Genomic DNA, 12776 nt, shown 5'->3' on the forward strand with positions numbered 1-12776 from the left:
GGGCGTCGCTGCCTGCAGAAGAACGGGAGTAGGTGAGAAGAGCCCCGCCCAGGTGACTACTTACGGCGGCGGCGGTGACTAGTTTATAACTTCATATCTTCACCATTCCTGGGGGCAGGAGCGTCCCCCAAGAATAGTGAAAATAAAGATTTTACCCTATATAACGCTTTGCCAAGCGTTATATAGGGTAAAATCTGATGATTGGTTCCCTTTAATCGTGAGGTTTATTGTATTCTGGAACTTAACACACGCTTTCCTAAAGGGTTTAATCACAGACAGGATGGTATCTTGCATTATTGAATCTATCTATATATATTCTTGTCTGTTTATCCCTTTATTTCTCAGCAGTTCTTTATGCATAAATGGATTATTTTCTGTAACATGCATCTCCATCTTACATTAGACTGGCTTTTTACAGAATTATATATGATATATCTATCCATTTGTATATATTTATTTGTTCTGTAATATGCCTTTTTGTTCATACAGTCATCTTATGTATGTTTTTATTGTTCATTTATTATATTTTTACAAATGGTTTATATTGTATGTCTTCACTATTTTGTATTTCCTTTGTGGGAGTGGACTCCTCTCCCCGCTTCAGGTGTCCTCTGTGCAAGTTGATAGTACAGCCATACCTTTATAGGAGTAAGACTTAACAGTACACCAGTATGAGTAAGGCTGGCAAGACCGGCTGAAACGCGTCCCTAATCCTGTTCTGTCTTGGTGGAATAAAGATTTAGCTTTTATTTGCACAAGAATTTGCACAGAACTTCTATTTTATTTTTTAAATAGGGTGAAAGACATGTTTTTTCATATCAACTGGCTCCGGAAAGTTAAACAGATTTGTAAATAATTTCTATAAAAAAAATCTTAATCCTACTAGTACTTATCAGCTGCTGAAGTTGAGTTGTTCTTTACTGTCTGACAACAGTGCTCTCTGCTGACACCTCTGCCTGTCTCAAGAACTGTCCAGAATAGGAGAAAATCCCCATAGCAAACCTCTTCTCTGTCTGTCTGTTTGAGGAACTGTCCAGAGCAGGTGTCAGCAGAGAGCACTGTGGTCAGACATAAAAGAACAACTCAACTTCAGCAGCTGAGAAGTACTGGTAGGATTAAGATTTTCTAGTAGAAGTAATTTACAAATTTGTTTTACTTTCTGGAGCCAGTTGATATGAAAAAAAAAATGTTTTCACCTCAACGAATGGTGCAATCTGACACTGATGTACCTTGACTAATCTGGAAGTTGTACTGGGCCCTTTCGCTGTTACTTGCAATAAATTATCCATCTCTTCGATTTGTCATCAATGTTTCTGTTGTAGCCATGTCCAGAGAGGTTGGCCTTACACTTCTAAATTATATGTACAACTGTAGGCAGAGGAACATTGAGCCGCTTTGAGATGGTCTTATTTTTAATTTTTTCTTGTTCAATCTGGTACACTCCATGATACTAAACAGCACAGTGACTATTTTTACCCTCTAAATAGGCGACTGACTGATTACAAGTTTGGAGACCTAATTGTTGGATACACCTTAATTTAACATGTCCCTATTGTTAAATTGTTTCCTATCTTTTCAAGGGATACCATCATTGTTGTCCAGGCCAGTTTGTATTATTTTGTTTTTTAAAATGATTCTAATGATCCACAATTTAAAAGCAATCAGTTAATTTTCAGTAAATTTGTATTATTACTGTTGTCCGTTATCGGTTATTTCAGGGAGCATTGTGGGTTTTACCAACAATTTTGTGCCACTGGGTCCTATGTTAAATGAAAGTATACCACATTACTGGATCCAGCTCAATGGAAAAGCAAACCCTGACAGATAAAACCCAAACGGGAGCCAAAATGACACACATACACCATGACTTAACCTTGTGTTTGTGCTAATCCACACCACTTTACACAGTAAGGGTACGTTCCCACACGGCGTATTTTGCTGCGTATTTGCTGCGTATTTGGTGCTGCGTATTTTCCTACCCGTTGACTTCAACAGAGAAAATAAAATACGCAGCAGCAAATATGCAGCAAATACGCTGTGTTGGAATGCACCCTAAAGACGAACAAATGAATGGCTTACCATAGAGCTGTAAGAAAAGATAGTCCAGAATTATTTCTTGTGGAATACAAGTGCTTATTAAAACAGGCAGGTCAAGAGAGCTCACGGGTCCTCCTTGTCGATAAACCATCAAGAATCCTTTACTCTCTGGTTGAGCAGTTGCTCAGTACTACAATTCTCAGAATGCAATGCAAGGTAATTGCCGATACCGATAATGTCCAAAATCGTGAATATCGGCCAAACCGATAATCGGTCGATCCCTAGTATACACACAGTAGACCTCTGCAGAACATATTTAAATTAATAGTAAGCAAACAATTCCATCTCTCCTTTGGAAGCTTAACATATAGAATTTTTTTTACCTTGTTTATTCTGATTCATTGCTTTTACAGTATACTTAAAGTTACACAATATGTCTGTTTATCTGCTGTACATGGACTGCCACATACTGTACACTACTTTATACTAAGCACACAATTACCAGCACCTCCTGCAAAATCTTGAAAGACCTGTTCGATTATTTTAACTTGTTAAGCTAAAAAAAATATGGCTTGCACAGGCTTTTCTCATATAAATGTTTTTAGCTTTCCCTAACTCTGTGTCCTATTTTCATCACCTCAAGAGGGAAAATATATTGGGAGACTTTTAAAAACCAGTCCAGAGGAAAACTTGATCATTTGTCCATAGAAACCAATCAGATCACTTCTTTAATTTTTAAAAAGGCCTCTAAGAAATAAAAATAAAAAAGTGATCTAATTGGTTGCTATGGGCAACTGTTAAACTTTTCCTCTGCACAGGTTGTACCACCATTTTGCACAGTCTCAATAAGACATACAGTTTTGTCACCATTACTGGCGCCCCTGATTGTTTAAGAAAAATTGCCAATATCTTTCTAAATAAGTGAATATTTACCAACGTGGTATCCTTGTCCAAATGCATTCACCACATTTGACCTGTCAACATACATGCAGTCATTTCTAAAAACAAATAAAGAATAAACATATGATATATGATATGGACAAGATTTTCCTAATTTCATTTTTTTTATAGCAATTTCCATCCAAGCCACTAAGATTAATAATAGTTTGACACTTACTGTTCTATAGAGAAAAAATTGCAGCAGTCCCCTTTATTTATCATCATTTGCAGAATGACAATGAAGTATGTGGATAAAATGGAACCAGATAATTCACAATAGATGATGCTCAGAGTTTAGCGTCCCCCATCCCTGCACAGTTAGGCTACATTCACACTACCGTTGCGCCCCGTCAATTACAGCCTTGAAAACTCCCCTTTTTATATTTTTATTTGGAGATTGACGGCTGTCATTTTGATAGGGCGCAACGTGCAATAACGAGTCCCGATGGACTCCCTTATAGTCAATGGGGTCCATCAGGCGCAGAAATTTTTAGAGAGAATAGCGGGATAAAAAGATGGTGCAAGTTCTAAACGAACACCAGGTACAGCAGGGAGATCGCGGGGGCCCCAGCGGCAGGACCTGTGCAATCAGACGTCTTATCCCCTATCCTTTGGATAGGGGGATAAGATATCTAGGGTGGAGTACCCCTTTAAGGTTGTCATGTGGGACACAAGCAGGTCTGCCACTCTCTTCCTCTCACTAGATGTTGTTTACTACTGGTAAAGAGGATATCTGAGAAGGGTAATCTAGAAGGACTCTCAGGAACAGACAATGGCTGGATGGAATAAAGTTTGATTTGCTGTGATTTATGTTCCAACCCAGAAAACGGACAGAAGGTGGATCTGAAGGATATTTGATGAGTTAGTGACACATAAAAAGTAATCTATGGCATAAACAGAATGTCTTGGGTTCTTATAAATGTTGTCATTTCTGCCACAGTTTTAGTGAACACCCTTGGGGCATGGGAGATCCTAAATGGAAAGTATTGCAGAGGGAGATGCAGACTCAAAGGGGGAGATTTATCAAAACCTGTACAAAGGAAAAGTGTCCCAGTTGCCCATAGCAACCAATCAGATTGCTTCTTTCATTTTTAACAAGGCCTCTGAAAAATGAAAGAAGGGAGCTGATTGGTTGCTATGGGCAACTTGGACACTTTTCCTCTGGACAGGTTTTGATAAATCTCCCCCAAAGTGCCTAAATGTCTGAACTATAAAAATATAACAGTAATTAAGCCACGTGGTCAATGGCGTATACATAAAAAAATACCAGTCAAAAAAGTCAGAAATTTAGTATTTTTGGTCTTTGATCACGGTGCAAAAAATGAGCCCTCACACATTCCCGTATAAGGTAAATAAATAAAAAAAAAGCTAAAGAGGACATTTTTAACGTACTAATTTTCATGCAAAAAGTTATAATTTTTTAAAACAAAATCAAACCTATATAAGTTGGGTATCATTTTAATCATATGGACCTACAGAATAAAGATAAGGTCTGTAGGTGAAAAACTGAAAGAGTGAGAAGGAAAGAATGAAAGTGCAAAAGCAGTGGAATACCCCTTTAAAGGGTTAAGTTGTAACTTTCAAATATTTTTATGCAAAATACAGGCAGGTAGAAGTAGCCTTTGTTATATCTGAAACAGCATAACATGTGTTATTATATACCATATAGCTCCCAATAACCCAGGGCACAAAGGCCAGGGGCACTAAATCCCTAATATTCCCTTCCCTTAAAACATAACTTTTATTGCGCATACTAAAAAAGTCCATATATTTTGTTATAGTGACAAAAGGATAAAATAATTAGCTGTTCCTGCACACTGTCACATATATCAATTGTTATTGGGAAAAAATTCACTTTTCAGAAAGTGAACCACATAGTCTGCAGTGCCCCTAGTGTTTTTTGTGTATATAGGAACAGTAGCTTAAAACCGATTATATTACCCCCCTGAACATGTTTCGATACCTTAGCACCATCATCAGGAGGAACATGAAGTAAACATCCTCAAAATGGCCCCCAGGTTGTATTTATAGTCTATCCCTCTCCATCATCATGCGCTCGCTTATGCTATCCAATTGCAACTACTGATGGTCATCTATTGTCAATCAAACATCATTATGACAAACCTCCTCTGTTCAAAACATCCAATTACAGGTCTTTTCATTAAACACAAACTTCACCTGTGTATCCCCTACACCAATCCAGACCTACTTACTGTTCTTGGACTCATCTGATCTCATCATCTATCGCCCACTGACATAATAGGAGCACCGGCGCCGCATCTATGTCATAGCCGCGCAGCCGTCTGGACTTACATATTATTCCAATCCAACCGGATCGACTGCGCATACCCCGAGCTCTGGTCAGTGCCGTGGTACTCTAAGGGGCCGCTCACACTCCTAACATTAAATATCCTAACTGATACAATATAATCGTTTTGAAGCTACTGTTCCTATATACACAATAGCAGTAGGGGTATTGCAGACTCCTGTGTGGTTCACTTTCTGGAAAGGGAATGTTTTCCCAAAAACAATTGATATATGTGGCAGTGTGTAGGAACAGCTAATTCTTTTAACCTTTTCTTTCACTAAATATATATATATATATATATATATATATATTCATTTTTTTTTCTTTTTTAACATTCAAAGGGAAGTTTATTTTGCAAAAACAGGGTAATACAAACCACGGGTAACATAATTCCAGCGTAGTGGAATAAGCAAACATATATTGAGGCATCACGGCTACTGTCTGAACTAAAAGACAATGGATGACCTTCCACATAAGACCAGAGAGATCAATTAGAAAATGTCATGGTTATATCAAGGGTCACCACAGAACAAAACAGGCCCACTAGAAAACTGTACCGGAGGGGAAGCGGAAGAGAGAGATAAGGGAGTATAAGGAGACAGGGGAGGGAGTCGAGGAAGAAAGGAGAAGGGAAGAGGGAGAGATAGAAGAAAATAAACAGGTGAAAACAACTGACCCATTCTCCACCAGCCACCACCATCACAATATCAGCCACTGTCCAACACTCTGCAGTAGGAGACGATGAGAACGGAGAAAAGGTCACCTACAGGAGAAGAAGGGGGCTACCCAACTCTATAGAGCGGAGTTTCAAGGAAGGCTAGCCAAGGCCGCCAGATCGCTATTTACCTGTTGTTACGGCCAGATGAGTCGGCCATCAGCTCCTCCATACGACATATAAAGAGGACCTCAGTGTACCAGTCTGAGGTAGTTAGGGGGGGGGGGTGTCTTTCCAGCGTCTAGGGATCACTTTCCTCGCTGCCATCAACATAAAGTGAGCCAGAATTTTAGAAGGGGATTTCCTGGTCACCGGCATGACAGACAAAAGAAGCACCTTCGGATCATTAGGGAATGACACGCCAGTTATGGTCTCAATGCGTGATACTACAACCGTCCAGAAGGAAGGGCCACTTGATGTGAGACATGGTATCCCGAGCCCCCCCCCCCCCCCCCCCGCAGCGCCAGCAGACGGGTACATTCTGTGTATCAAGACAGATACCCCGTACCACCTAGAGAGATTCTTGTAATTAGTTTCCTGTGCTGTAGGAAATAGACAATTTATGACACAGGAGGAAGGCCACCAACCAATCTGTCAGGGCAAAAGTGGTGTGTAGTTCCACCTCCCATGCTGCCATGAACGCTGAAGGGTGCTAAGCTGCCTCCTCTAGGAGGAGGCCATAGATTTGGGAAACCGCCCTGACTGCTGGGGAGGAGGAATCCCACAATTCCTCGAAAGGGAGAAGAGGTCTAGAAAGTTGTAGATTTCGACCCGTGGTTTCCACAAAGTGACGGAGTTGAAGGTACTGCATGTGCCTAGCCGGCGTGCGGAGGTGCTCTGGCACCAGGTCTACATATGGGCACAATATCGTTCCCCTTAGGGGGAGGGCTAAAAGAGCAGAGAGGCCAAGACAACAAGGGCAATTTTCCCCCGGTTGGAAAGGGAGTTGGCAATAACAGGTGTCAGTTGGCCATCAGGGGATAGGATCCTGGACCTGGATAAGTAATGTTTAAAGGTCGTGACCAGTTCCCTAGACACCCACAGCAGGGCATTGAGTTTACTAGCCGTGAGCGCCCCCCTGAGTAGCCAAGGATAGTGTCATGACCGACTGGGGGGGACAGGGGGAGTGAGCCATAAACTGACCCTAAAACCGCTCTCCCTGCCTACTTGCCCATCCACCCTAAACGGTGGATCGACAACTGGGCGCCGGTCCCTTCCTGTGCTAAATTGCAGTGGTGTAAAAACACAAAATATACATAGTCAGTCATAGGCCAGAACAGAAAACTACTAGACAACCAGATATACCAAACAGGATACAAATAACAGCGCAGAATATAAACAGGCAAACTCATACCGGAACATAGGACACTGTTCACAAACAGGTACAAGTACAAAGGACAAAGATCAGATAAACCAAACAGGATATAATATAGGACACTGTTCAAACTGGACACCCCAATCCACAAAAGGAGTAGCCATTATTAATAAAGCCAGATAGGCTAAAGCATTGAAGGGATTCCCTGGGACATGAACCCCCAAGTACTTGATTGACCTCGAGGCCCACTAAAATGGATGTCCCCTCTGTATGTGTGCCACATCAGCCTCGGGAAGAGCAACTTTCAAAGCCATACTCTTAGACATGTTGACCCTATGATTGCTAAAGTAGGAGTAAAGCTGGATAGCTCGCAGGACCACTGGCAAAGAAGTGTAGGGAGAGGACAGGTAAACAAGCAAGTCATCTGTGAATGCAGTGCAGAGATGCACATCTCCCCCCAGGGAAAATCCCTTGATGTCCGGGTCCATCCGGAGCGCATTTAAAAGATACTCCATGCAGATAACATAGAGGAGGGGAGTGAGCAGGCAGCCCTGGCACGTGCCATTGCGGATGAGTATCGGGGAAGAGAGAGAGCCATTGACTCTTACTCGATCTTGGGGGTCTCAATACAGGGCAGCTATCCGACTCAGCATAGAGGGGCCCAAACCTAACTGTGCCAGCTAAGCCTCCATGAACCTCCAATCCACCCGATCGAACTCCTTTTCGGCAATTAGAATAAGCATCAGGAGCTGTCGATGGACAGAGGCCCTGTGCACTATTGAGAAAGTACGCACTGTGTTGTCGTGCGCCTCCCTAGATTGGAGGAAGCCAGATTGATCAGGGTGGATGAGAGGCCCAAGGACAGCCGCCATGCAGTCTGACAGTAATTTCGCAAACAATTTAGTGTCTGTGTTGAGGAGAGAAATGGGACGGTAGCACGCGCAAAGGTTAGGATCTCAACCCTCTTTGGGTATGACCTTAATGTAGGCACTTAGAGAGGAGGAAGGGAAGCCCAGTTCTGGGGAGATGCAATTAAAGGTCCTACAAAGGATGGGGAGCAGGTCATCTCTCAGAGATTTAAAGAATTTAGCTTTGTACCCATCAGGCCCTGGGCTCTTGCCTGAAGGTAGGTTAGTTATCGCCTGCACAATCTCTTCTTCAGTGAATGGGGCCTCTAACACTTCAATATCGTCATCGGACAACCTAGAGAGGGCAGTCTGCTGGACATAGTTTGATAGAGAGATAGGTGTCGGCGGTGCAGCAGGAGGCGAAGCGGGCGAAGAGAGATTATAAATATCAGTGTAATACTGTTCAAAGGCCGGAAGTATGTCAGCTATAAAAGCATGAAAACAGTGGCTCAGTGGTCAAGCAGGAGAAAGGAGAAAAAGGGGGGGAGGGGTTAAAGGCAAAATCAGTAATAAACAAAAAAAAAAGTGTTCTTGCAAGGTGTCACTAGTGGCAGGAAAAGTCTGTCTGCAAAACAGGTGTACTCAACATACACCAACCCTAGGTGGGGGTAATATGAGAGGAGACAAGGCTCTAAAGTAAGGCTATCTAATATATATAGGGGAGGGGAGTCTAACATCAAATGTGGACGCTAAAGGCCGTCCACAGCCGTGACTAAGCATAAACAAGGGCCCAGAACGGGGCCGCTCAGTACAACTGGTGGGAGGGAGGTTTAACAAGAGAGGCCAGGAAGCAGGGGGCACAGGTAGGGATAGGGACACTACCTTACCGAGGTAAGGGTGGGGGGGGGGGGGTTCGGAATGAAACATCCTCAGGGACAATCAAGGGCAGTCCATGAGGAAGTCTCTACACTAAAGGTCAGCTGGTGTCCATGCTGGAACAAGGTAGGACTCTGGGGCTCAGGATTACATTAAGGGTCCCACCGATTGGTGGCGTGATCTTTGACACTGAGGCATTGGCCAACCAGGGTTAGGGCGCCTGGCCGTTGTGAGGGTCTGTGCCGTGACATGTAGAGCGAAGGGAAAGCCCCATCAATAAGGCACATTTCTGTCTTGGAGCACATGAAGCAAGGGCCGTAGGAGGACCCTCTGGCGGAGTGTGCGTCTCGACAGGTCCGGATACAATTGAAGGGTCGCACCATCAAAGTCCACGTCCCCCAGCTGCCTCACTTTGGGCATGATCTTCTTCAAAGCATAGCGATGGACTCGGCAAATGATGTACCTCGGTCGAGTAGGATCAGTGAACCCAATGGGCTCGATTAATTTCAATGTGAGTGTTACGCCGAGCGCTCCGGGTTCCCGCTCCTCCCCGGAGCGCTCGCAGCGTTCTCCTGTTCGCAGCGCCCCGGTCAGACCCGCTGACCGGGAGCGCTGCCATAATGTCCCTAGCCGTGATGCGATCCGCGATGCGGGACGCGCCCACTCGCGTTTCGCATCCCGGCCCGCTTACCAGACTCGTTCCCCGTCTGTGCTGTCCTGGCGCGCGCGCGCCGGCTCTCTGCGATTTAAAGGGCCAGTGCACCAATGATTGGTGCCTGGCCCAATCAGTCTATTAGCCTCCACCTGCTCCCTGTCTATATAACCTCACTTCCCCTTCCCTTCCTTGCCGGATCTTGTTGCCATTGTGCCTTGAGAAAGCGTTCCTTGTGTATCCCAAGCCAGTGTTCCAGACCTCTTGCCGTTGCCCCTGACTACGATCCTTGCTGCCTGCCCTGACCTTCTGCTACGTCCGACCTTGCTCTTGCCTAATCCCTTGTACCACGCCTATCTCAGCAGTCAGAGAGGTTGAGCCGTTGCCGGTGCATATGACCTGGTTGCTACCGCCGCTGCAAGACCATCCCGCTTTGCGGCGGGCTCTGGTGAATACCAGTAGCAGCTTAGAACCTGTCCGCCGGCACAGTCCACGCCAATCCCTCTCTGACACAGAGGATCCACCTCCAGCCTGCCGAATCCTAACAGTAGATCCAGCCATGGATCCCGCTGAGGTGCCGCTGCCAAGTCTCGCTGACATATCCACGGTGGTTGCCCAGCAATCCCGACTGATTGCCCAACAAGGTCACCAGCTGTCGCACTTGACCGCCATGCTACAGCAACTTCAGTCACAGCTACAGCAACAACCATCTCCTCCACCGGCTCCTGCACCTCCTCCGCAGCGAGCGGCCGCTCCTAACCTCCGCTTGTCCCTGACGGACAGATTTGATGGGGACTCTAGACTCTGCCGTGGTCTCCTGTCTGGGAAGGCCCTGTCAAGGGCCACACCGCTCTGGGCACCTCTCTCACAGTATCCTTTGCAATCTACCCCTGTGCCTCCCGCCGAGGAGGCTATGCAAGTGGATCGGTCTCGTCTGACCCATGAAGAGAGGACTCGCCGCAGAGATAAAAATATATGTCTGTACTGCGCTAGTACCGAACATTTCTTGGTGGATTGCCCTATTCGTCCTCCACGTCTGGGAAACGCACGCACCCAGCTCACGTGGGAGTGGCGTCTCTTGGTCTGAAGTCTGCTTCTCCACATCTCACTGTGCCCGTACGGATTTCTCCTTCTGCCAACTCCTTCTTCTCAGCTGTGGCCTTCTTGGACTCTGGTTCTGTGGGAAATTTTATTTTGGCCTCTTTTGTTAATAAGTTCAACATCCCTGTGACCCGTCTCACCAAGCCGCTCTACATTTCCTCGGTCAACAGAGTAATATTGGACTGCACTGTGCGTTACCGCACAGAACCCCTGCTCATGAGCATTGGACTGCATCATGAAAAAATTTAACTTTTTGTTTTGCCCAACTGCACCTCTGAAGTCCTCCTCGGTCTGCCATGGCTCCAACGCCACTCTCCTACCCTTGACTGGACCACCGGGGAGATCAAGAGCTGGGGTGCTTCTTGCAACAAAAAATGCCTCACGTCTGCTCCCAGTCCCGTCAGTCAAACCTCTGTGTCTCCTCCTCATAGCCCCCGTCCTGGTAACACTCTGCCCCGTGCCAAGCTTCACCCTCTCCCCCCCCCTCCCACTCCCACGCCTTCTGGTTTGCCCGCTGTTGATGAGGTTTCCCGGGACTTCTCCACCATCTGGAAAGAGACTCAAAAATCCCTCATACAGGCCTCATCCCGGATGAAGAAGCATGCCGACAAAAAAAGAAGAACTCCTCCTGTCTTTGTTCCTGGAGACAAAGTGTGGCTCTCCACCAAGTATATCCGCTTCCGTGTCCCCAGTTATAAACTGGGATCACGTTATCTTGGACCCTTTAAAATCAAGTGCCAAATCAATCCTGTTTCCTACAAACTCCTTCTTCCCCCTTCTCTCCGTATTCCTAACGCTTTTCATGTCTCTCTCCTTAAACCGCTTATCCTTAACCGCTTCTCTCCCAAGGTTGTTGCTCCTACTCCTGTCTCCGGGTCCTCGGTTAAAGAAATTCTTGCATCTAAGACGCTCAGAGGTAAAAAAAAATAAATTCTTGTAGATTGGGAGAATTGCGGCCCTGAGTGGAGGTCATGGGTACCCGAGGATAACATTCTCGACAAGGACCTAATTCACAAATTTTCAGGTTCCAAAAAGAGGGGGAGACCCAAGGGGGGGGTACTGTTACGCCGAGCGCTCCGGGTTCCCGCTCCTCGCCTGAGCGCTCGCAGCGTTCTCCTGTTCGCAGCGCCCCGGTCAGACCCGCTGACCGGGAGCGCTGCGATAATGTCCCTAGCCGTGATGCAATGCGGGACGCGCCCGCTCGCGATTCGCATCCTGGCCCGCTTACCAGACTCGTTCCCCGTCTGTGCTGTCCCGACGCGCGCGGCCCCGCTCCCTAGGGCACGCGCGCGCCGGCTCTCTGCGATTTAAAGAGCCAGTGCACCAATGATTTGTGCCTGACCCAATCAGTCTATTAGCCTCCACCTGCTCCCTGTCTATATAACCTCACTTCCCCTTCCCTTCCTTGCCGGATCTTGTTGCCATTGTGCCTTGAGAAAGCGTTCCTTGTGTATCCCAAGCCAGTGTTCCAGACCTCTTGCCGTTGCCCCTGACTACGATCCTTGCTGCCTGCCCTGACCTTCTGCTACGTCCGACCTTGCTCTTGCCTAATCCCTTGTACCACGCCTATCTCAGCAGTCAGAGAGGTTGAGCCGTTGCCGGTGGATACGACCTGGTTGCTACCGCCGCTGCAAGACCATCCCGCTTTGCGGCGGGCTCTGGTGAATACCAGTAGCAACTTAGAACCGGCCCGCCGGCACGGTCCACGCCGATCCCTCTCTGACACAGAGGATCCACCTCCAGCCTGCCGAATCCTAACAGTGAGTGTCCGGTGGTCGCCCAGTAGCATGTTAAAGATCCCAGTGACAGTGGGGAGCAGGTCTTGGGTACGCGTAGCTTCCGGGAGCCCGTGGATGCGAATACTATTCCAGGTGGTCCGCCAATGCTTGATGCATGGAAGTCTGGGAACACATTGTAGTTTACATATCGATTACAAGAACCGAAACCTGAAGTCCTTTAAGGCCCTCACTCCCAGGTCCTGCAGG

The 12776-nt window shown here is 46.2% G+C and overlaps 1 protein-coding gene across 2 annotated transcripts in view; it reads left to right on the plus strand.

Annotated features, from left to right (window-relative positions):
• Positions 1-12776, plus strand: part of AFG1L (AFG1 like ATPase) — a 198610-nt gene that overhangs the window by 150848 nt on the left and 34986 nt on the right. The window lies entirely within an intron of this gene.

This window comes from Hyla sarda, chromosome 3, assembly GCF_029499605.1.
Source record: "Hyla sarda isolate aHylSar1 chromosome 3, aHylSar1.hap1, whole genome shotgun sequence".
NCBI classification, from domain to species: Eukaryota; Metazoa; Chordata; class Amphibia; order Anura; family Hylidae; genus Hyla; species Hyla sarda.